The sequence below is a fragment of the Dermacentor albipictus genome, chromosome 6 (genome assembly GCF_038994185.2).
Source record: "Dermacentor albipictus isolate Rhodes 1998 colony chromosome 6, USDA_Dalb.pri_finalv2, whole genome shotgun sequence".
NCBI lineage: Eukaryota > Metazoa > Arthropoda > Arachnida > Ixodida > Ixodidae > Dermacentor > Dermacentor albipictus.
The window spans coordinates 25292190-25318458 of NC_091826.1; the positions used below are offsets into that span (position 1 = coordinate 25292190).

At 48.4% G+C, this 26269-nt stretch overlaps 1 protein-coding gene across 3 annotated transcripts in view; it reads left to right on the forward strand.

The window, feature by feature from the left end:
• Nucleotides 1-26269, forward strand: part of LOC135896516 (mucin-19-like) — a 379214-nt gene that overhangs the window by 181927 nt on the left and 171018 nt on the right. The gene's annotated exons all lie outside the window — the stretch shown is intronic.

The following is a 26269-nucleotide window of genomic DNA, read 5'->3' on the forward strand; positions in this document are numbered from 1 at the left end:
TGACAACTAGCGGTGAACCAAAATACACTATCACGTACCAGCCTACGAGGCAGGACGGCGTTTTTAACGTGCCGAGAACGCCCGTGCCGACATTACAACCCCTGTTTCCGAAAATAGGTAGCAAGGCCTCAAATGGGCGCGTGGGTGCTGAACCTAAACGACCCTGCTGCTTATTCCGGGCCGAGACCCGGTGACAACGCCCACGCCTCGCTTTCGAAACCCTTTGTTTTTCAGCGCAAAGGTCAAAGTAGACCGCGAGCGCGTTGCTTGCTGCGTGCCCGAAAAACATGTGCAGTACCGGGAATCGAGAATCGCAGACGCTTCATCGCTACCGTCGATACTCGCTACAGGCTCCACGGTCGCTACAGGAAAGTGCGCCCTCCTATAAGGAAAGCCGCGGCCACAGCCGAACTGCTCTTTACCGCAAATACTCCTCACTGTTTACGTTCTCTTCCTTCCTTCGTTCCTTCCTCCATCTGTGCCAGTTAGTCGTTCATTCGTTCTCTTCCTTCACTCACTCCGTGTTTCTTTCGCTCATTTGTTTATATAGTCATTCCCTACCTTCGCCCATTTCGTCCTTGCTTCGTTCAATTGTTTATTAATTCCCTTTCTTGATTAACCCATTTCCTTCTTTGCTGCATTTTTTTTTAATTCTGGCGTTTGGTTCTCCTTCATGTATATTATATTCCCTTCATTTGCTCATTCCTTTACTAATTTCTTTCATTAATTCACACTTTCCTTCGTTTATTCTCTTCGTTTCTTTCCCAAGAAGCACCACTGTAGCCGGCTTCGTTGCCTTTTCGCTCCAAGCCGCAGATCCCGAAATAAGACGCTGTTGAAAGACACTCGCCTCCATCGTGACGTCAAGGGAATCATGGAACGTAATTGGCTGCTACGTTTACACACACTCTATGTGTGTTGGGCAGCGGTGCATTGGAAACTGCATTCTTAGGCTGCCATCGGTTCGTAATCTGATCCGTAATCTGACTCAGTACGGCACTCCCTACCGTTCACATGGATGCCAACCACCTGCGAGGCAAGCGAGCTTCTACACGTAAACTCCACCTCATGACAACGGTGCAGGACGGCAAAAGCTGCAAGTTGCGTTGGCCAGCTATAAAAAAACAGAACACGTAGGAGGGCTGCTCCATTGGTTCCACTCTGAATGCAATCCACGCGCCATCGGCTGAACGGAGGTAGAGAGAGAGAGAAAACAAGGGTAAGAAAGGCAGGGAGGTCAACCAGAACAGCATCCGGTTTGCTACCCTACACTGGGGGTGGGGGAAAGGAAAAATAGAAAGAGGAAGAAAGTGAGAGAGTAAGTACTGAGTACGTGTGAGAGGGACACCATACACTAGGACACTATAAACGGTCTGTTAAGCCCGTGCACTGAACGGAGGAAAATTTTCACGGAAGTATTAGAGGCGCCAAATATGCCATCCCGTGCTGGGCTTACATGGAATACTCAGCCTGCTCCAACTCCCAGTCTGCTCCAACTCCCAGATTTCGCCTGCCTGAAGCAGAACGCCTCGCCTGATCATTAGTGAGCAGACGCTGGGGTCGGAGAAAGCAGGGTCGAAGTCAGGTCAGGTGGGTCGGCATTCCAGGAACTTCGCGGAGCCCATTCGTGGAGAGGGCAAAAACAAAACCGAACACGCTCAAAACAGGAAAGGAATTAACGAGGACGCGATAACCTGGGCTACCGGTACATTAGACCAGGCACCGAGGCCCCTTTTAAGTTCCCGCGCGTTACTCCCTGTGGCGTGAACGCTTGGCTGGTCCAAGCTGCGGACACTCTTAACACAAGAAACAGCTGCGTCTAATGACACGCCAAGGACCGTTACACCTTTATTCAGAAAAAAAAAGAGCGGCAAAAAAAAAACGAAGGACACGGTGCCCTTCTGTACCGGCACGTTCCTGCTTCAGGCGTGCGCCTTCACCAGCCTGTTCGATTTAATCAGCAGCGTGCCCACGCATTGCCGCAGCGGGGCTGAAGTTCTTGGAATGTTATCGCGGGCGCGGAGGTGGGAGAGGTTAATTGCTTCCTCGCTTTCCTCAAAGCGAGCACCACGTAAACAAGCGCTGCATATACGGCGACGAACAGGGCTTTTCAAGAAAGACGTACCGGAACGTGTGTCGTATTACCTCAACTCTCTCTCTCTTGTCTGTGTCTTCATTATTTTTTTCTTTCTGTGTCCTCTCCTCTGACGGATGATTGTCTGGGACCATAAAAAAAAAAACGAAGAGTCTGCAGCTCGTTCCAGGGCATTGCGTAACAGTATCGGCGTTTTCCGCGCCATTAAAGGGTGTCCTTGTCCCCTTTCATCACTATAGGCTTCGCCCGTACGTAATTTCCTTTCCTGTTTCTTTTTTTTCTTTTTTCTCGCCCATTCGATCGTCTTGAACCCGAGAATTCGTTAATAATCTCCCACGCGTTGTCACGTCGCCGGCTTGGGCGGAGTGGGCCATTAAATTCGGCGCCTGTGTGCGCGCGCTTCAACGTCGCGTTTCGGTTTTCTTACGCCAGTTTTTTTTTTTTTTTTTGCCGAGGCGAACGCGTTGGAGGACGAAGTCCGCTGCCACTTAGGCATGTTCCTGCATGGAAGCAACTTGGCTGGCTGGAACTATGATGCATGAAATACAAATATAAGAAAAACGGAAACGAAGCCTACTGTCTGACTGACGCATATACTCAGTCTTCAGAAAGTATACGTGCCACACCATTAAGCGATGTCGTCGCCGCCTCGCAGTGGTCTGTCATCGAGTAGACGACTGTTGAAGTGATGCAAATGAATAATGTACTTTGTCGGCATTTCTGATTCGAGCGGCTTTTTTTTATAAACTTTGCAATCGCGTCTTTCGAAATCAAAATAAGAAAACGACCACGGCAGATTGTCGTCGTGCGAGACTTTGCACTTAAGTATATTGTCGTAAGAAGACTTCTCGCACTGTCTCGGTTTTGAGTGTATTTAAACGAGAGATGAGAATTGGCAGAACGGTTTTCTATTTTGGTATCGCTTCGTATCATCCGAGAGCGCTGGCCTTCTTTTGCAACGCATTACGAATACTTCTTTACGGTGCATATCATTTGCAACGACGACAACTGTACGCGCAAGCTAGCTATAGTGAAGTTTCTTTATATGTGCATAGGAGGGTGTAAACTCTCCTTTGTCCCACTTCATAACGACACAAGCATCATGCGGAAAATTTCCCGTCTACGTAATGGCGTTATCTTTTCAAGCAATACTGTCTTTTTCACCAATGTATGTATGTATGTATGTATGTATGTATGTATGTATGTATGTATGTATGTATGTATGTATGTATGTATGTATGTATGTATGTATGTATGTATGTATGTATGTATGTATGTATGTATGTATGTATGTATGTATGTATGTATGTATGTATGTATGTATGTATGTATGTATGTATGTATGTATGTATGTATGTATGTATGTATGTATGTATATGTGTGTGTGTGTGTGTGTGCGCGTATGTATGTATGTATGTATGTATGTGTGCCTGAGTGCCTGCCTGTTGAGGTCATGATCCCAGAACTCCGCATGAAGAAAGCAGACAGCCGTCAAACTTATCGATGGCACAGGAGAGCACCCAGCTCACTTATCTACTATCACACTCAACGAGAGATGATAACAGGTTTCTCTGGTTTCTCTGCATAACAAGCTTCTCTGTCTTCCTTTGTTGAGTGCGTCCATACGGTTTTTAATGCACGTATGAGTATGTTTGCCTGGCTCTATGTGAAAAAAGTATATTTTACAGAGCCTGCAATATGAACCGGGACCAAGCGCGACAAGTTAGACATGGAGGACGCATTTTCGCCCGCGTGTATAACGAAACTTGATTACACTAGCTCTCTTTCAGCGCCGCCATTCGTTTTTTTGTTTTGCTTGCACTAAAGAATACTCCACGGGAACGGACAGCCCACAACACGGTGGTCGAACAAGATGTCCCTGACCTTTGAAGACAATATTGTACGCAAATCTTCGTTTATATAGCCTCCTATAAACCATAAAAAAAAAGACTGCGCGAAGGCAGTGCAAGGTCAACAAGGACAAAAAATAAAACGATATTCTCATCGCTGCCGTATGCGGTTTTGTGTTCAGCCGCATAAAAGCTGTATGCGGCGGAAGACATCTTGCGCTTGTCAAGAGTTTGAGCCACACAGTTCTTGCTGCCAGCGGAAACGAAATAGCTGCTCAAATCGATATGATCCGGTGGTCACCACACTATGGGAATCTAGACATCTGGAAACGCCATAGATCTCGGTCTTATAAATTCGTACTCCTTCATGGTGCGATCTTCAAACTGCGAGGCAGCCCGCTGGTGAAAGGCGCGTACCAGCGTTCTGGAGCAGGAAACAGGGGTATATGATGGCTCATGTCGCCATGATCTCGTAGTTTGCATTTTATGTGTTGCATCAATCTCCGTAGAGGTCATGGCAATTCGGAGGACGCTTAATCCTTGCCAGTAAGGGCCGATTTACGCTCGAGCCGCCCATGGCCGCAAGCCGCACCGCACGCTGGCGGTCGCGCGAAAAATTGCACGTATCCACCACTTGTGCACAAATTACCGTGTGCATTGTGTACACAGTGTATACCTTACACATCGTAAACCGAAATTTGTGCACAAGTGTTTGATACGTGCAATCTTTCGCGCGACCGCACGCGTGCGGTGCGGCTTGCGGACATGGGCGGCTCGAGCGTAAATCGGCCCTAAGAGTGGAACGGGATAGTATTAAAAGATCCGTGACTGCTTGTCACGCTTGCCGGCAACCGCCGCTTTCTTGCGCATGCGCGGAGGCGAGCGCCATCTGGATGGTGTTGTTGCAAGGAACCAAGCGGGCCGCGCCGCTCTGCGAATGGTAGAAACGCCGGAAAAAAAAGGGGTTTGTGTTTGAGTTTCCGCGTAACAGAATGATGTTTTCTGGTATACTCAAATTACAATACGACGCTATCGCGTCTGTAGGTTGTGTCTAGGTTGTACTTTACGGTTTTTCTGGCGCATTTTGTTTTGAGGAAGTCATTTAGTTCCGTAACGCCCCTGCTCCGCGCGGAGGGCCTGAGTGGTTGTGGCTCGGAATGGTTTCTAGCGAAACGACGTCCGACGCCGACACCGGATATTTTGCGACGCGGGGTCCGTAAAGCTATCGCGTTAAAAGAGAACACAGGAAGTGTAGTACAGCGCAGTATTACGACAGTATAAAAAGCAACCTGTTCCATAAAGACTTTCATAAAAGTAGACATACATACATACATACATACATACATACATACATACATACATACATACATGCGGACGTAGATTGATGTTGAGGGTTGATTCCTAAATTAACGAAGGCGGCTTTTTAGCACTGCCATTTGTTGGGCGTGTTAGTAAATTGAAAGCATAGTTACGTCCTTGTTTGCTGGCGGCTTTTTAATGTGTGTGTGGTCATTCACTTTATCCTCAGACCAAATAGAAACGAAATAGAATCTCGAACTAAACGAATGAACGCTTTATATTATCAAGACTGCAATTTACTTCCTTGACTCATGCCAGCTTGCGGTTGCGTCACTATCATTTCCCCGTATTTGACAACAAAGATTCCCCGAAAAGAAAACACATATTTCCATTCTGCCCGTGTGTACTGTACTTCGCGGGAAAGCGAAAGTTCCAATTTTCATTATGAATACGAACGAAAGTGCTTCGACAAAATGCCTGAAGATGATTCCCCACCGTGTTAACCTCTTCATTATTTTCTCTCAATTTATCCTCTTACCCCAAGAAAACCCAAGATTGCCCAAGAAAACCAAAGACGAAACATAGATGTGTGTCTGTGTGTGCTTGAACGATATCTCATCATCATTAACATTTACTTTGTTCTTTAAGAGCCCCTAGTGGGATATCATGTTTGTTTGTTAGTTAGTTTGTGCATTCTTGCGCGCTTGTACGTGTTTTTTTTTGTGTGTGTGTGTGTGTGCGTGCGTGCGTGCGTGCATGTGCGTGTGTACGTGTATTTGTGTGTGTGTTGTATGTTTGTGGGAAGTCTTCTCGTCAAAACACTGACAGTGACTAGGCTTCTCTCTCCCTGTTTGTGTGCGCGTCTGCGCTTATGTGTTTGTGTGTATTAACGCGTGCGAACACGTGCGTGCTTTGCGTGCCTGCGGACTCTACGCTTCTGTGAAAATAAGATACCCATGTTTATCGAAGTTTGTCCCACACTCCGCCTAACTAGGTTACCTTAATGAGCGTAGCAAAGCGGTGTCGAAGGAACAAAAGAAGACAGTGTGTTTTCGTATCGCAGGATAAACAAGCTGATCCGGTCTGAATGGTTCGTTATGCACGGAAGGTGCGGCGCACTGTTATTGTTATCCGGTGCAGCCGAGGTTCCGCGAGCCTGCTGAGAGTTCCTCGGTTGCATACGTAATTTCCTGTGGCTCGCCGCGATTCCATAGCCGGGATTTATGCTTCGCCTCATTAAAACAGTGATGCCTGATACTTAGTCCCAGCCAATCTGCGGGGCGAACTTATTAACGCGATAGCGTTAAGGAGCTCGTGTCGCGGGAAATCCGGCGTCCGGCATCGGACGTCCTGTCGGCAAAAAAAAAAAAAAAAAATCGAACCACACATACCCAGGCCATCCATGTGACGCAAGGAATTTACTGAACTAATTGAGTTTCTCGAGCTAAAATACGGGGAAAAATCGTAAACTGCGGCATACACGCAACCCGCAGATAAGATAGCTCTCGGATTGTAATTTGACTATACGAGAAAACACAGTTCTCTAACGCGAAAACCCCTCTTCCAACGTTTCCACAATTCACGGACCGACCGCGGCGTCCGCCATTTGCGCACCCTGATGCGTGGGCGCCCGGTTCCTTGCAATACCACCAGATGGCGCTCGCCTCCGCCACATCATATCTCTACTGTTCAATTTACGTTTAATACGTTAGTACTTTTAATACGTTCAATAAGCTAACTCGAAGTGCCGCTTAGTCTGTGACATATACTGTCGCTGTATAGTAAGTCGTTCGCGTTTTATGACAGTAGATTCAAAAGTTACTTGCCCTAATTTTCGCCATAAAATTCTCTGAAGATCTTTCAAACTACCTGCACTTCTGAGCCTAGTGCAAGATATTGCCGTCTCCTTAGCTGTGAACGTCAGAAGAATTGACTAAAGCGTCGCGACAGCCATAATATTGTCACTAGCCGCCGCGGTGGCTTAGCTGTTATGGTGTTGCGCTGCTGAGCACGAGGTCGCGGGATCGAATCTCGGCCGCGGCGGCCGCTTTTCGATGGGAGCGAAGTGCGAAAACACCCGTGTCCCGTGCATTGGGGGGACGTTAAAATTCTTCTGGGGGTCAAAATTAATCCGGAGTCCTCCACTACGGCGTGCCTCATAATCAAGTGGTGGTTTTGGCAGGTAAAACCCCGAAAATTCGTTCAATATTGTTCACTATTGTACAATAGCTGCGCTTGAAACAACACACATATCTATACAGCTACAATGGAAGTACACAGTAAGAAAAATAAATAAAAGAGAGCATAATAAAGAGAAGCTAATGTTTCTAAAGTCGTGTCGCATAAAAGCTGTTTATGATTGAATATACCGTTCTTTGTTATTTTTAAGCTAACAGCTAACGACTTCCCAGAGCCCATATTCGCACAAGACAGCTGTTAAACAAAAAGTTAATCCTAAGTGCAAATTTCAGTCAGTTGTGATTTTGGAGGCATAATATTACCGAAGGCTTTCGGCCCATGGCAAAGCTAACTTATGGACGAACTTCTTAATGGATTTAGACTCGGGACCCGCACTGACAACAAAGTAATTAGGCCGGAACTGTTCCTAGGAAGAAATCCAGCCAATCATGATGGCAAGCATATCATTAGGGAAGGCTATCGACCAATCGCAGCGAGCGCTTGAGATCGAAACGCTTAGTTAATTCATGTCCGAAATTTTTCTGTCTTTTTTATTTTCTCTCGTGAGAAGGTCATTAAAACTTCGCTCCATGGTGAGCTGATGCCAGTATCGTCGTATACGTTAAGAAAAAGCATACACTGGGGACAAACCTACACCTGCCTTCATCTAGCATGCCATCCTATCTACGTAGAATTGCATTAATCACTGTTTGGTAACAATATTGAATCAATTCGCGCACGTCCACTGACTAGTCGTGGTAGCTTATGGATTGCTTTCCGAGACGCCGGCTATACGCGATTTACAGTGACGCGTGGACTCTGTTGTCACTGGTCCACTGTGTGGTTCGTTTAGAAACGCCTTCCGTCTAGCTTGCTTAACAAGCCTTACCTTATAAGGTAGGGCAGAGGCGCAGATGTCCTACGCTTTCTTCGCAGCTCTGCATCGATGCCAAAGGCGTGCTGTTGCGATTCTTGATGGCATCCGGGGCTGGGCGACTCTGTGTGTGACACAGAGCTGAAAATTTCAGTGCGTCGGCCGATAGCGCTCATCAACTGTTGACTCTTTTATCTCCTTATAGATCCTGTCTCTCTCTCTCTCTCTCTCAACAATATATATATATATATATATTGCCACGACCTCGACACAGCTGACAGCCACACGGTGCAATTCGGTGCCACATGCTAGGCATGTTGGGTGGCTGGCAGAAGAAGAGAACGACGAAGGTGCCAGGACAGCGATCAATAAAGAGATCTCCAGCGTCGACCGAAGTCTTTGTGGCTTTGTCTGTGACAAACTGGTGGAAGTGCTGGGTACGCGTCTATGTACTCTGACCCCCAGGAACTGGAAGTGGACAACCTACGCAAAAGCCGACGGCTTCAAAGACTGCCTCCGGAATACGGCCTGCAAGATCTGCCGAGGATGTCCACCACAACCGCAAGCCAGACACAGGAGACGTACGGTACGGGACAGCCTCCTGCGTCGCTGGTTCTCCACACCCCACGCTGGCCGCGGCCGTTCCATGGTGAGCCTTTTGAGGACGTGGAAGACTGGCTTGACGACTTTGATCGTGTGGCTGACGTCAATTATTGGGACGAGCAGAAAAAGTTACGGAACGTGTACTTCGCCCTAGAGGACTCTGCCCGAACCTGGTTCGCTAACCACGAGCCATCCATTACCACCTGGCAAGAATTTCAGCAGCAGATACGCGATACGTACAGCAGCCCCGCAAGAAAAGAACGAGCAGAGCAAGCCCTTCAGAACAGGGTTCAAAGGCCGAACGAAAGCGTCGCCATGTTCGTCGAGGACATGTCGCGGCTTTTCAAGCGTGCTGACCCTGGCATGACAGAAGCTAAGAAAGTACGCCTGCTGATGCGTGCAGTGAAAGAACAGCTGTTTGCTGGACTGATGCGAAGGCCTCCAAGTACAGTAGCTGAGTTCGTCAGTGAGGCTACGACAATGGAGCGAGCCCTTCAGCAACGTTCCTCAGCCTACGATCGCCAAATCAGCCTGGGATCAGCGTCTTCTCTCTCGTTGCCCTATGACACCAATGCGCTTCGAGAGCTTGTGCGTAGTGTCGTGCGTGAGGAGCTCGATCGACTACAGGGAGCACGATTTCAACCGACCGTAACGTCCCTCACAGATATCGTCCGCGAAGAAGTCCGCCAGGCGGCACAGCCATTAGTGCAAACCAGACCTGAAGCCGCCCCCGTACTGACTTATGCACAAGCAGTGAGGCTACCATCGCAACCCGGGAACCACCGTAACCCGCCTTCTTCTGAAGAACCGCTGTGCCACTTCCAGGGCCAAGCTTCACGTACAAATATATACGGGTCCACGAGCCCCCGAATCAATACGCGAAAGTCCGACGTGTGGCGCACACCGGACTATCAGCCACTATGCTTCCACTGTGGCGAAGCGGGCCACCTGTACCGTGCCTGCTACTACCGAAGAATAGGACTCCAGGGCTATCACCCCGGCGCTCGTCGCCCACGTGAGGGAGAGCGCCCGAGAGAAATCCAGCAATATCTGGCCAGTCAACCTTCGTTGCCGTACGCGCAGTTCCCACCGGTTGAACAGTCCCTGCCAACGACCCGATCTCCGTCTCCGCAGAGGCGCCAATCACGATCACCACCTCCTCGACAATCGGCGTCACCTAGCCGCTACACTACGTTCTCCGCTTCCGTGGGCAACCGGGCCACGAGCCCAAGTCGGGGAAACTAAGAACAGCGACCTCTGGGGGTGGGGCCGCTCTCCAACGCACTTCGAAAGATCCTCCGCTGCGACCCCCCGACGACGGCGTCGACGACGACGACGATAACGATGACGACAACGACGACTGCGTACCTTCGACACCTTCCTGCGAAAACCGTGAACCTGTTTCAGCCGACATACTTGTTTCTGTAGATAACCACCCGGTAACCGCTCTTGTCGATACTGGTGCCGATTATTCTGTCATGAGCGGACACCTGGTTACTGCACTTCGCAAGGTGACGACACCATGGCCAGGACTTAAACTCCGTGCAGCCGGCGGTCATGTTCTCACGCCGATCGGCAAATGCACTGCGAGGATACAAATTCGTGAGGCCACATTTGTCGGTTCATTTATTATACTGGCAGAGTGCTCCAGGCAGGTCATACTCGGCATGGACTTTCTTCGGGAGTACGGCGCAATCATCAACCTTCGCGAGTTACTTGTCACTTTTTCCAGCGAACACGCAACTCATTCGGGCGACTACCACCCACAGTCCACGGTGTTACGCGTTTCGGGTGACTGTGCTACTTTACCACCCAGGAGTACTGCGTTGATCACCGTAGAAACAGACGATGATCCTCCCCGTCTCGGAATCGCTGAAGGCAATCTGTCAGTCTTGTTGGCGCGACAGGTTTGCGTAGCCCGCGGCATCTTGCAGCTGTCGTCACGGACTGCTCAGATTTTAGTGACCAATTTCAGTCGTGAATACCAGCACTTCGCCCCACGAACTGCCATTGCCTATTTGGAGCCAGTCAGTGACTTTCCCGCTTGTTTAACTGTAGGACACACTGATGAAGATTCTAACTGTGACGTACCAGCCAACAACAATATTGATGTGAATTCTGAATTATCAGTTGACCAACAGGCTAGCATTTGGAGCCTTTTACAGTCTTTTGCGGACTGTTTCGCTTCAACATCGAAGGTCAACCAAACGCCTATTGCGAAACACAGAATTATTACAAATCCGAATGAAAGACCTGTGCGCCAACGTGCCTACCGTGTTTCTCGTAAAGAGCAAGACGCCATTCGAAATCAAGTCCAACAAATGCTTACCGACGATATCATACAGCCCTCCACCAGTCCATGGGCGTCACCTGTGGTTCTGGTGAAAAAGAAAGACGGCACACTGCGTTTTTGCGTTGACTATCGCAAGCTTAACAACGTTACGAAGAAGGACGTTTATCCCCTTCCCCGCATCGACGACTCTTTGGACCGCCTTCGACATGCTCGATACTTCTCATCGATGGACCTTCGCAGCGGCTACTGGCAAATAGAGGTTGATGAGCGTGATCGTGAGAAAACCGCATTTATTACGCCTGACGGACTCTACGAATTCAAGGTCCTTCCTTTCGGATTGTGCTCTGCGCCTGCTACTTTTCAGCGCATGATGGACACGGTTCTATCAGGTCTGAAGTGGCAGTCATGCCTTGTCTATTTAGACGATATCGTTGTGTTCTCAGAAACTTTTGAGCAGCACATCCAGCGTTTACAAGCAGTTCTTGCCGCAATTCGCACTGCTGGTCTGTCTTTAAAGCCTGAAAAATGCCATTTCGGGTATGACGAACTCAAATTTTTAGGCCATGTCATCAGCTACGAGGGCATTCGACCAGACCCCGACAAAACCATGGCTGTTGCTTCGTTTCCAACACCTTCGAACAAACACGAACTCCGCCGTTTTCTCGGGCTTTGCGCATATTATCGACGCTTCGTGGCTAACTTTTCACGGATAGCCGAACCTTTGCAATGGTTGACTAAGGATAATGTTCCGTTTGTCTGGGAGCAGGACCAACAAGAAGCCTTCTGTGAACTCCGGAAACGTCTGCGCACACCTCCTGTTCTAGGACACTTTGACGAAGACAGTGACACCGAGTTGCACACGGATGCCAGCAACGTTGGCCTTGGTGCCGTCCTCGTCCAGTGGCAGGATGGCGCCGAACGCGTGATTGCATACGCCAGCCGCACTTTGTCCCCAGCTGAAAGGAACTATTCCACTACGGAAAAGGAATGCTTGGCTGTGGTGTGGGCAATTACTAAGTTCCGACCATATTTGTACGGCCGATCGTTTCGAGTTGTGACAGATCACCATTCATTGTGCTGGCTCGCCAATCTGAAGGATCCATCTGGCCGTCTTGCACGCTGGAGTCTTCGCTTGCAAGAATACGATATGACGATAGTATTCAAGTCCGGGCGTATCCACACCGACGCCGACTGCCTGTCACGTGCTCCACTTCAACCGTCGCCAAACGACTTTGATGAAGAGGACGCATTTCTGTCCATTATCACAGCATCAGACATCAGCAAGCAACAGCGCGATGATTCAGAACTCCGGCCGCTCATCGACTACCTTGAGAACCGTCTACCAGAGCCGCCTCGTATGTTTATGCGCAAGTTATCCTCCTTTTTTCTCCGCGATGGCGTGCTCTACAAATTAGGTTTTCACTCGACCGCAACCGCCTGCCTCCTTGTAGTGCCGTCTTCACTACGTGACGACATCCTGCGGGCCTCTCACGACGAGCCATCTTCGGGCCACTTGGGCTTCGCACGGACGTTTTCACGCATACGCCAAAAGTACTTCTGGCCTAACCTTCGCCGTGACGTAAAGCAATACGTGAAGACATGCCGCGACTGCCAGAGACGCAAGACACCACCCGTGCGTCCTGCTGGACTTCTCCATCCCGTGGATCCTCCGAGGATCCCTTTTCAGCAGGTTGGCATAGATTTGCTTGGACCATTCCCCACATCGAGGGCTGGTAACCGCTGGATTGCTGTTGCCACAGACTACCTTACACGATACATTGAAACCAGAGCTCTCCCACGAGGCACCGCTAATGATATTGCGACCTTCTTTGTACATGGTATCGTACTCCGCCACGGTGCCCCTAGAGTGGTTATAACCGACCGGGGCACAGCATTTACAGCGAAGCTCACAGAAGATATCATGCTTCTCAGTGGTACAGTTCACCGCAAAGCCACTGCTTACCATCCCCAGACGAATGGGCTCACAGAAAGGCTAAACAAAACGATCGCTGATATGATTTCCATGTATGTTGACGTCGACCACAAGAACTGGGACGACGTTCTCCCATATGTTACGTTTGCATACAATACTGCCGTTCAAGAAACTACCGGCTTCACCCCTTTTCGCTTGGTGCACGGCCGGGAAGCTGTCACAACGTTGGACGCAATGCTTTTACCCACCTGCTGCTCTAATGTTGTCACTGATGCTGCCGAATTTGCTCGATGCGCCGAAGAGGCGCGCCAGCTCGCACGAATGCGTATCCGCTACCAACAACAAAATGACGCCGACCGCTACAATCTTCGTCACCGCGACGTCACTTATCAACCCGGTGACAAAGTATGGGTGTGGACACCGATCCGCCAGCGTGGTCGGTCGGAGAAGCTTTTGCGCCGCTACTTTGGACCTTACAGGATCGTTCAACGACTCGGCGACGTCACATACGAAGTGATTCCTGAAGGAGTAGGCACCACGCACCGTCCCCGACGCCCACCCCTGTCCGATGTCGTTCACGTCTCTCGACTGAAGTTATACAACAGCCGCTGAACGCAAAGCTCAGCACCTCTCTCACCATCTGCGTCTCTCTTAACAGTATCCCCGTGGCAATCTCCAGTGCATCAATGTTCCGCATCGAGACGATGCTCCTAGGGAGGGGGGTAATGCCACGACCTCGACACAGCTGACAGCCACACGGTGCAATTCGGTGCCACATGCTAGGCATGTTGGGTGGCTGGCAGAAGAAGAGAACGACGAAGGTGCCAGGACAGCGATCAATAAAGAGATCTCCAGCGTCGACCGAAGTCTTTGTGGCTTTGTCTGTGACAATATATATATAATAAAAAGCGAACAGACAATGACACCAAGGAAAACATAGGGGCAATGATTTGTACTTCCAAATTGAATTAAATACACAATAAATTAATGGAAATGAAAGTGGATCCTAGGTCTTCGCATTACGCGTGCGATGCTCTACCAATTGAGCTACCACGGTGCCGTTTCCTCGTCAACTTTCTTGGGCATTTATGTTTTTTTTTATTACTAGAACTAACCCTGGGAGTGTAAGCCAGTGCCACCACTCACGAACCTTGGCGGCGGATGTGGAACAACCTTTCTACCGCAGGCGTCACGAGTACGGGATCTTTTTTTTAGGTGACCCACACATGCTACCTTCAGGTAGCATATATATATCACTAGAAGAGTTAACTGCTGGGCCAGTTGGTGATCTTGCATACTGAAAAGATTTTGCGCCAAAAAACAACACACACTAGAAGAAAGCGCCCGCGGTGTCGTCGTCTTTCTTCTTCTGTGTGTTGTTTTTTGGCGCAAAATCTTTTCAATATATCACTAGTTTTGAGGTAACCAACGCCAGTCAGTGGCGTTTGCTGCATAATGCACGATCTCTCTTTCAGAAAAAGAGTTTGTAAACATCGAGCTTTCTCCGCGTAAGGCGTTCCTTCGATCGTTCGTTTGCCGTCCCCGTTTATTATTGAAAAGCGCCCGAGCATACCAATAAGTATCGATACAAGGCAAAGCTCCGCCTGCAGCTGCAGGGGAAGTCGCAAACAGGTGGTGCGAGGCCGCCATACACCTCGGGGCGCCAGGCACCGTAACGAGTCCCTATCTCCAACGCCCAGTCGGGCATGTTGTCCAAACAGCCGACCGGTTCGGCGACGACGAGCGTTACCAATCGATAGATGGCGCTGGAGAGGCCTGGCGTATTGTGCGCGCGGAGGAACCGGGACGGCTGAAACAAATCTTCGACAGGGGTAGCATACGTGCAGTATCGACCCGCCGGCGAAAGCGCGGGAGAGGGGGAGGGGAAGGGGGGGGGAGGGAGTCGTACGCGTACGACACGTGCCATGTGTGTAACGCGCGCCGTGTGGAGAAGCAAACGGAAGTAGGCGTGTCGGCCTGTTCTCCGTGTACGCCGCCGCCAGGACTGAATTGGCGGCGTGCGTCTTTACAACAGCGCATTGATTCGACGTCTTTTGGAAACGTATGCGCCGTGATACGTATGCTGTTCAGAACGCTGTGTGTGTGTGGGGGGGGGGGGGGTTGACGGGTCGTTTTTGGACGCCCTTATTTACTGCTCGCGTCGTGGGCACTGAACGTTTGACATTCGCGACGCTTTTAGGGAAGTGGCGTGGAGACAATGTATATTTTGTTGCATGTGTGTGTGTGTATGTGAGACGAGGGTCGCGAAGGGAGGGGAAAGGGGGAAGGCAGGGCGTAAGGGGCGGCCGTGTTTGCCCGAAGATAGTGTCAGCCGGCAGTTTCGTGGCCCGCAGGTGTTTTCGAAAAGCGGAGACGTATTTTCCAGTCTCGGGAGAAAAACTCAGGGCGATTATCGGTGATGGAAACTCGTACCGTGGTATTGTGCGCGATTTTCTTCCGAAAAGAATGCAGTGGGAGCGATGTCAGCGTTGTTTTCTTGGGCAAAACAAGAGGTAGACTGACCTTGCATGAAGTGAAAGAAAGTTGCTGCATCGTATTTAGAAAGAAAACAGCGCAAAGTTTCGAACTATGCGAACGTTGCGCAGTTTCCGTTCCTACTACCGTATGTCACCCGCCCCCGGTGGCTTAGCGGCTATGACTTTGCTCGAGGTGGCGGGATCAAATTCCAGCCGCGGCGGCCGCATTTCTTTGGGGGCGAAATGCAAAAAATGTCTGTGTGCCGTGCTTTGGGTGCGCATTAAAGATCGCTGGATGGTCAACATTAATCCGCATGAGATGATAAGATGATGATAAGGATGAGTTTGTGCATGTAATAGCACAGAATTCAATTTTAATATAAATACATTATACGAACAATCTAGTGGATCAGGTCAGCCGCAGGAATTGAAACCAACGAGTCAACGAATATTTTGATTCATGAGAGCTGTTTGTAGTTGTTTGACCAACTTTCCATACACATTTAGTGACATGGTTGACCAATGTTTCTTCTAACCACCTTAACTTGATTTAGCCAAAGTGAATCATGCTTCCGCAAATATATATTATTTTAGCCCGGCGAGGCGAAGAGAGAGGACAGACACATGGCACGGGATATGGTTCTTTCTTTATTCGTATTTTGTCGTTCAGACCTTTCGCATTACGATTATTTTTGTTTCTTATTACTAGTACGAGCACTATCCCGTATAACCACGAGGTGTATTTTACATTTGCGTTCTGAGGAACAGCAGCAATTACTTCGAACAAAAAATTGCTTGGTGAATAAATGGGTGTCAAGTAAGCGAGAATGCCGAAACGGCGTTAGCTAGTGATCGGGAGAAAGTGACGCATCCTTCCCGAAAGCCATAAATATTCGGAGCCAGAAAAAAAAAGAAAGAAAGAAAAGACAGCGCTGCTACGTTCCTGGAGGATGTAATACTGAGAAAACACTGGGTATGTTCTCCTCTAACGTTTGCCATCAGTGATAGTAGCAGACCTCTGGACGTCCGCATAAAAAAAAATAGAAAGAAAGAAGAAGAATAGGCAGTTCTGGATAACGAATGTTACGATATCATGGCTTGATCCTTCCCCTCCTCCCACTCTTTTGCCCCTTCTCTTGCTCATTTTATACTCGCTCTGACTTGCAGAACTTTCGTGTAGTTTTTGTGGATTTAAAGCGACAGCTTGAGCATTCGAAGAGAAAGAAAAGGTATATATATATATATACCTTATATATATATATATATATATATATATATATATATATATATATATATATATATATATATATATATATATATATATATATATATATATATATATATATAGCGCCGGTACCTCAGTGCCAAGTCAAATATTCCGAAGTATTTTTTTTTTCGTATGTGGGTCGCTCTCAAGCAGTATAAGTTCCTGGAACTTAGGCAGTTCAGTCACTGGTTCTTTCAGAATGCAACCTTACCGAGAAGCCGCCTTCACAATCCATGACGTCGCGACGTCCTGGTGCGGGTACCTCAAGGCAGCATCGTCACCCAGGTTATGCGTTTGCGTCTTTTATGGCCGAACGATGCCGGTTCTCACGGTGTAAGAGTATAGCTTGCTTGGCATTTGTACGAGTCTAATCTACTGATACAGCTCAAATAGATTTTTTTTCCTCTTTAGTGTCCTTTTACCGGAGAAACACGTGCCTTTTACAGGCACCAATGACGTTTAACAACTTCACTGATGACGTTTAACAAGAAAACGCTGTCGCAGAAGCGGGTTGATGACTGCGTCCATGTTGTCGCGCTTTGGCGCGTATATATGAGCTGGGGCTGCAGGCTGGAGGGTGTGCTCCTTACGCAAGACGGCGACCAGGAGGCGCGTAGGGGGACGGGGGGGGGGTGCGTTCAATTCGCAACCTGGCGCCATGCTGACGTACGACTCCTGCCATAGCTTCACGTTTCGAGTGACCCAGCAAAAAAAGGAAGAAAGAAGGAACAAAAAGGAAGAAGTGGCAACAACAACAACAACAATAAAAGATACGGCGCTGAGACACACGCAATCAGCCGGATTCCAGGCACCGTCGACCCACCCTGATTTGGGAACTGGCGCCGGGCCCATCGGTCACATGTCGCGCGCGGCTCGGGACGTTTGTGAAGATTAATGTGGCGATCCCGTTATTGCAGCGCGGCTGCGAAACACGGAGGTTATGTGTCGCCACTGCTGTTTCGTGCAATATTCGCTGCGTATGTGTGTAAGAACCGACAGTGTTTTTCTTTTTTTTCCTTTTTGTTTGCTTGTTCGTGCGTGTGAACAGCGTGACAGGGAGACACAGGTGCAATACGGGGTAACGTAACACACACTTTCTATACACTGCAATGCAGCTAGAAAGATCGAAAAAGAAAAAAAAGAACGAACGTTGTTACGCCGTTACATACCAGGGACGTTCCGAAAGCGAGTTTCGTCATTTTTTTTTATTTGAAAACGAGGATGGTACACCAGGTGAAACAAACAATCGTCACAATAATCCAAGCGCGTTGCTGCTTGTACGACAGAGGGAGCGTCAGTGGAGGAGGAATGGCGCATGCGCACAGCGCCGAAGAAGAGAGAATGGTAGCAGACCGGCGTGCCCGAGGTTATTAATGTACAAATCACGATGGCAGACAGACGTGTGTTTACAAGGTGGTCACCGATGAAAGTGCGTGTTGTTATCCGGTATGAATGGGCACCTGTTCCCTGCATTGAAAGCCGTACTCCCGGGACGTCACTTCCAAAACAACGCTGAGGTGGATCAGGCTGTGCGACGATTGCTTGCATCGCAGGACAACTAGTTTTACCAGAGTGATACCAAGCGCAAGAGTGTTACCAATCGATACCAGAGGTTCACGTCTTAGCTGGTTAGAACTTTTGAAGATAACCCGCCAAATGGCAGAGGCCTTCCACATAAAGAAAAAAAGGAGATAACTGCGTCAACCCCCCTCCCCCCTCCTCTCGGTCTTGCTACACGATACGGATAGTCAAAAGGGCGTTTAACTGGGCTAGTTGGTTCATTCTTCGAGGATTGTAGCAGCAGAACTTAAGGAACACGGACACAGAAGGACTGAAGCAGCTGCGTTCACGTCTAGTCCTTCCTTCTGTGTCCGTGTTCCTTAAGTTCTGCTGCTACAATCCTCGAACGATAAGGAATTCAAGTTCCTTGATGATCCAAGAATTCAAGTTTCAGGATAATTGCGTGGAGTCTCGAATGAAGGTTACGTAAGTTGAAACTTTGAGCTCTCGCCTTCGTCATTCGGCGCCGATTTCAAGTGCGGGATTCCCCAACCATCGTGGTGCCTTCTGCACGTGAAAAAAAAAAAAAAAAACAATGCCAGATTGCTGGGTCGTGTGCCAAAGCCAAGGTGGTGAATCGCACATTCCGGTTCCCTCTTTTTCTGTTTATTTCTACCGTAAGCCTCCCAAACGCTCACGGGTGAGCAATTTCCGCCACACTCCGACTTTGTGCCTTTGCGGCGAACTTGTCTGTCACGCGCACTGCGATTCACAGCGGCGTATGACGGCGTCATTCGAAAAGTCCCGACAGAGCGAAACATTCCACGAATGATTTCGCGAGGTGTTACTTGCTGCAATTTCGGCAGCTTGCGCAGCAGTTCCGCGCTGAGCGCCATTTCGTCGCTCGCGATACAACAAAACTCGCAAGGGCGCCGTTACTGTCTCACGCCGCTTCAGGAATTGCTTTCCCGGCCTCATAATCGGAAACGTTTGGTATTCCTAGATCTTCACTTGCGCCGGCAAACTGACTACGAATGCACTTGACGGTTTTTCTTTTCTATTATTTTTTGCATTCTTTCTCCACGGTGTTGGGTAAACGTCCGAGAGATCCCAATGTTTGTTTGTTCCCCGGAAACGATTCTAGCAGCGGCTGCCAGCTTTGCGCGGCCGTAACAGAGGCCTTCCTGTCACGCTACTGCCGTAGGGAAGTACGGAACGCAAATCGCAGGGGTTGAACACGACCGAGAATCCCATAAAGCCGCTACCGCGCTATGCAAATGAAAGGAAGACAACGTCGCCGTTTGATTGCCTCTTGTTTTTCATTTGCCGCGAATGCGTTTGACGGTTTCCAAAAGCAGATAAATGAGCCGTACAACAGCCCGCGGACATCGGCGTCAATAACAGCAAAACGCCGAACAGGTATTGACAATACAGATCAAAAATACCCGGGTGGAAAGTGTGGAATACAAGGCGTAATTGTAAAAGCCACACTAACCACACATTACCAGATAACTTCATGACTCTGTCCGAAGTGCACTCTTATTGTCGTTAAATGTTTCACCAAGTGAGTAGAACACATTAGCCATCAGACGTAAGCATACTTATGCTTACAACAGACCAATCGGTGAAGCGATGCGATCGATTTTGTTTCTTGTACGAGTTCCGCATTGTGACATTTTGTTGGGAGGCCGGCGTCCGAGTCTCGATCGTAACTCGTTCGTTAAAGCAATATCGTTCCAAGTTCCAAAAAGTCACGTGTTGTGGCCTTCGATATTCAGAGGCTCGAGTACCTCACGTCGTGGGCGTGGTTCATAAAGAGAGATAAGTTAGCGCAGCCCACACCAGCACGTCATAAAACATGTACCTTGGTGCTTTGTTTGGAGTCTTTTCTTCCTTTTGTTCAGTTTAGACGCAAGGTTAGTGACCCGGGTTTCAAACCTCTGCATCTCGCCAGGACGCCGTCTTCTCTAGCGGCTATGCACTGTTGAGAACGCCGCGAATTCGCGGCTTCTGGAGAGGGTTTATTTGGGGTCTGTTGTAACCCCGGAGGTATTGCTGACGCAACCGTGGGACGCCTTGGAAATCTCCTCCGGCCACGGAGACTGCCCCCGTTCTGAGCGCACAGCTTGCATCCATGGATCACTGGGCGAAACATTTCTGCGATTCGTGCGAAACATCTGCAGATTGATGGTCTCCCTTTTATCCGTGCGCAGAATTTTGAACGAGTCTAGCTCGGTGAACCGGAGCGATGTCGGGGCAGTTAATTCTGAACGCATCATTATCTTTATCTTAGTTTGGTGTCTGTCTGTGTGGAATAAGAACGATTTTTCACGGCGCGGCTTGAGGAATATGCAGCCGTCGCGGTTATGTCCTGACATATACGTGGGCTAGGATGATGACCGTCACTGACATATTGTACATATAAAGAAAACATACATAGTGTGTGAATGATCGAGAAAGGTCACGCGTCTTGTATCACGGCAACTGCATTTATCGCAATCGTCTGGAAATCGTTTTTTGGGGAATCTATGCTCACGATTCATGTACACAGGGAGTATATTTGTGAACTCATGGAAGGTTAGTTCTGTCTATTGTGTGAGAAGTCTGTTCTGGGGGGTGGCAGAATGCTCCGTATGTTTTTTTGGGAGGAGGAGCGGGGTTCTACTCGCCGTCTCTTTCATCGGTAGGACGCAAGATGTCGTGAAGAGGAGCCGGTTTATCGATAGTTTTCACTCGTCAGTACCGTATTGCATTGGACAGCCGCCTTTACTAGTAATAGTTTTGCCGGGACCTTTGAACGGCGTGCTGTTCTTACGAAACGCTGTAAAACACGAAATGCCTTGCGAACAGAATTCAGGGACCGCTTTTGCGAAGCGTGTATTCACTGACGCACTGGCTTGGTTTAAAGGGGCAATAAAGAAAAAAAATATGTTGGCTAGTATTACTAAATTACGCTGCTACAATACGAATAATGGCTGCAGTCTGTAGTCTGCTGTCGATGATGATAAGAATGACGTTGATGACGATGCGGATGGTGGTGAAAAGAGGGAGGAGGGTGGATTAGTAGTAGGAGGAGAGTGCATTACGCTGTTCGGTAGATTTCACAAGAGTAACGTCCTTTTTTTTGTATCGTCAATTGTATGAACAGATGCAAAGAATGGAACAGTTGATAACACTGCTTGTCTGCTGTCCGTCAAGGTGTGTGCAGCAATATGCACGTATGCAAATGGGCGATAGACAATAAGCTTGCAAAGTCAATGTGTTCGCTTTTGCACGATGCCGTGTTACAGGGCTTTATATAATTTTTTAAATTCCCTTGTGTTCAACGACAAGAGCCTCCTAATGGAACTGCGAACTAGCTCAAGATTTTTGCCTTGTGCCAAACGATTGTTTTACATAAAATGTCTTTCGGTCATCACCACCTGCTCAAAGAAGTATCGCGCAGAATAGGGACAGCTGGCCGATCCTAATGTTCTGATAAATAAATAAATAAATAAATAAATAAATAAATAAATAAATAAATAAATAAATAAATAAATCATATTCAAAAAATAATTTGCACACAAATGCACTTGTAGACAGTAGAGACGGTAGATGAGACAACTACCGAGGGTGAGCAAAATGAGAACAAGGTGAAAGCAGGAGCCAACGTTTCGACAAGTCGACTTGTCTTCTTCAAACTGGACTTGTCTTCTTGCAGGCGACTTGAAGAATACAAGTCCACTTGTCGACAGGTTGGCTCCTGCCTTCACCTTATTCTCGTTTTGCTCATCGTCTTGAATTTCCATTTGCCGCCTTCCCCGTATCTATCGAGGGTGGAAGTTTATAGAACTCTCAGTTGCCATGATTATGATCATGATCATGTTTATACTTACAGTTGCCATGATTAGTTGCACGATCATTTTTATTCATTGATTTAGTTTTACTTACGCTGGGGAACGCGGAGAAATAATATAGCTCAGGTATTTCCGACCTCACTATACCCATAGCAACTCCTCTAAACAGAGAACAGATCGAAATACGCCTGTCAATGTGAGTACGGCTAATCCTTGAAGAAACACTGGTCTGAAAGGGTACAGCAGCGAATTCATGCCAAAGAACAGATCCAATTAAGTATGTCAAAGCGAACTAGAGCACGAGTACGAGAAATTCAGTGCGGAAACTTTCGAGGTTCCGAAGTGCGCGGAAGAGTGGCTTCACCGCCAGGGGGCGGCCACAGCGATTACCGAGCAGGAAACAAGTGTCGGCGGGCGTAGGCCTGAATGCCGGAGGCGTCCCATTATTTAATGGCTTCACGCGCGCTGAAACCTCCCACTTTTCATTGGAGGTTGAATGGGGGGTAGGGGGGGTTGTTTAATTAGATGACGCGGGCGCGCCACAAATGAGCGTCGCCGGCGAGCAAAGCGGCGAAGTTACGAAGCGGGGGAGCCTCGCCACTAGTGAACGCGCCATAAATAATTGGCGCCATCGTAGTGTTTTGCTTCAAAGTCGGTGGCTTTCGTGTGTGTGTGTACCTCCGCGTGCGAGGCATAATGAGTTAGCGTGCGGGGGCGTGCGTGCGTTTTGACGCGTTTCTGTGGGAGAGAGAGCTTTGGCGCGCATTTCGGGCGAGCATTGGTGAAGCGCGTCACCGTTGCTTTCTTTCATATTTCGAGAGGCAGCGGTCGCGAGGAAAAAACGTTGGTGGGGATTTTGTGCATTCCGGCGTGACTGTTCGCGGTGGCCATTTGCACGAGCACTTCCGCATGCTCGTTCGGGTGCCCCGCTCCGCATTTCCGTGCAGGAGCCAGCGTTTCCAAAACGCCAGGAAGCGATCGCGGAAATGGAGCGCAGTGTGTTGGTACATGATCTTTTTCTCACGAAAATATTTGCCTACGTAGCGGCTTTCCCCCTGTGAATGTTGCATTTCTGTATATGCGAATTCTTTTTTTTTTCGAGAATTGCCTATGGTAACTTTTTCTCAGCTGACAGCGGGACTCCTAATAGTTAATTTGCTGCTACAGCGCTTTGGGGGCTAAGAAAGCAACGTCTCAACAAAGGGTATAGACGTCAGGAAAGGAGGTGACGGCCTAAGGAAATGATGCAAACAAACGTGCTGACCTTATTACTCTGTTGCTCCGAGTGTAATCTAAATGACATATTTAATGGGTCGTGAAGAGTTAGAAACAACCTGAGCCTAACTGGTACTGAAAGTAAGACAATGACTATTGAGAAAGTAAAGAGCAGCTCACTTTTGCAGTCTTTAGGTAGAAGGTTGGAAAATATTGATGTTTCGTTTACAGCTAAGCTTTCTATGACTAGGATGCCGGAATTTCTTCGTGGCGTAACGTCAACAGGAGACTATCGTCACCTAGTTGAGTTGAGTTGAGTTGTTGTAGGCTACTGGTGGGATTAGCCTTGCAGTTGCTGCCGGCAATTGCTCCACCGTAGCGACACTTAAAATAATTAATTCACGTAATCCGACACAGACCTCCCAATTACAAATGTTCACACCTCAGTTCACCATGTGGAAGCCAAATCCGTGTCCTGTAGGTAATTTAACAGAAGGCGAGAGACCTCCTTCCTGCACAACCGGTTCCCGCGCGGGAAAACTATGTCCTGAAGCGAACTGTGAGGAAGTCCTGTGTATGGCTCATACCCCCGAATTTAGTTGCTCATACCCCCATAAGACAGAGCCTAGAATCCCTCAGCAAAGTGAAACGAACAGTGCGTAGATTCTTTGGAATCACGAATGCAACATGCAGAACAGCACACGTTTCAATAAAGAACAAGCTCAAAACAAACATCCGAACGGCATAACTGATGATAAGGCGATCCTGCGCCTACATGCAATACGAAGCACGGGGGGCTCCCCGCATACGTTTCCCGGTAAATATTGCTGTTGTGCAAGCTGCCATGGCGACGGCAGCTTGAGTGTAGCATACAAAGCAGGAAGTGACGTAACTACACTTTCGTACGTAAAAGAAGACGAGGGCGGCGATATGGGGGGCTGGTCGGTCGGACATCATTGAAAGGTATCTGGATAGCGCAACAAAATAAAGATACAAGAAGAAATGAAGACATGCGCTAATTATCAACAACTTGTTTTCGAAGCGCTTCTTTTCGGCTTCGTTTCTTCTTCTGTCCTCGTTTGGATGCGCTATCCAGATACCTTTGAGTAAACGAAGAACCCGCCTGGCAACTGGTTTGTGTTGTGCCACTGCTATGGGGAAGGCCACGTGTTGTGAGGACTTCTGAAGAGCAGCGTGCATGGGAGGTGTCGCGAATTTCTCTCCTCTCTGGTCCACTCCCTGTAGCTGCACGATTCAGCGGCACAAACCAAGTCGCAGGTCGTCGAAATGTCCTAGGCTAATAATTAGGTAAAGTGCATGTGAATGTTGCCGCGTGAATAATTTCAGCCTACGTCGCAATGGGTAATCGTTCTGGTGGTTGTTTGCAGCTTCGCTGTCCAACCATCTTCACAGCGTAGATTGAAGACCATTTTTTTTTCTTCTTAAATTTCATTATGCTTTTCTGCAGTGGTCGCTAGTGTTTTGTTCTTCATATTGAGCGCTGTGCAGCTCTGCGAACTATCTGTTTTCATATTTGTCAATAAATACTTCTATATATACGTAGACTATCAATTTATTTCGCAACGTTTATTGAAGCGTATGCCTCGTCGGAAGCGCGGCTGCCCTTAGTGGCGAGGAGCATGCAAAGAACGCAAATACCAACGACAAGTTTGCTTAAGAGAAAGGCCCGCAACAAACAAGACAAACAAGGGAGGCATTCGTCGCCAATCCAAGAGGTGCCTCGATTTTTGGAATTGAAGTCTTTGGTAGAAGGCCTTTCTCAGAGTTGACCCTCGTGGCTATCCACCTTTGAGACCTCTACATGTACATTGTAGAGACGAAGAAGACAAAGTTACAATGCCACAACAACGTTTTTTTTTCTCTTGATCAGGGCTTCAGAGCTGCGACCTCTCCGCAAACTGGCACTTTCGAGCACAATGTGACGCGCTCGCTCAACAAACATCAATGCTTCTGTTAGATGCTCGCAAATAACAACCTATAATTCTGCATAAATATATACGTGTGGCCGATGGTAGAATCAAACCTCTGTTCTACTCGAATAGCTGCCCAACATAATCGCACGCTTTCTTTCTCTCATGCCAAAGTCGCTCTTTGAAACATCTGGCATTCGCGTCACGTGCCAGTTTCTCACATTCTTTCCTCGTGGCAGCTAGTGCTTTGAGGCGCTGTGCTAAAGTCCATTGCCTCCGGGATCGGCCCGTAATCTTCGTTGGGCGGATACCTACAAAGCGACTGAGGTCCCTCTACGCTGCTACTAAGTTAACATAGACAATACACAGGCAAACTGACAACAAACTCTCCCGCGGCGATTCTTCTAAAGGAATTTTGTCAGAAATCACTACTGAATCAAGCGTTCGAGAAGCAAGGGATGTAACGTTGACTTCCGGTGTTGCTTTCTTACGTTGGCATCCCTAGGAATGAAAGCGCGAACGCTATTGCAACAGAATCGCACTCAGGGTCACCGACCATCACGTCACTTATCAACCACCGGTTGTCAAAAGACGTAATTCGCCGGCGCTTTCGGTCACTTTGTACCCCGACACATGTATCGTGAGAAGTGATGGCGCTTAATCGGTAGGAAGCTACTATAACTTAAGTAATAAGGGGTCCGGCCTGCACTCCGGCATAGGCCTTCAAAACTGGGCGAGGTATCTTTGCGGTAAACATGCAACGGCGGGAAATTGGTGACGTGGAACACCTCACTTGGTCCTGGCGGCGCTTCACTATCGAAAGGAAGGCTCTACTTGGAAACTTGCCAACAAGATGATTCCCAAATGCGCGCATGAAACAGCTAATGCTCCCCGAAGTGCTGAGGACAGTTCGCAAGG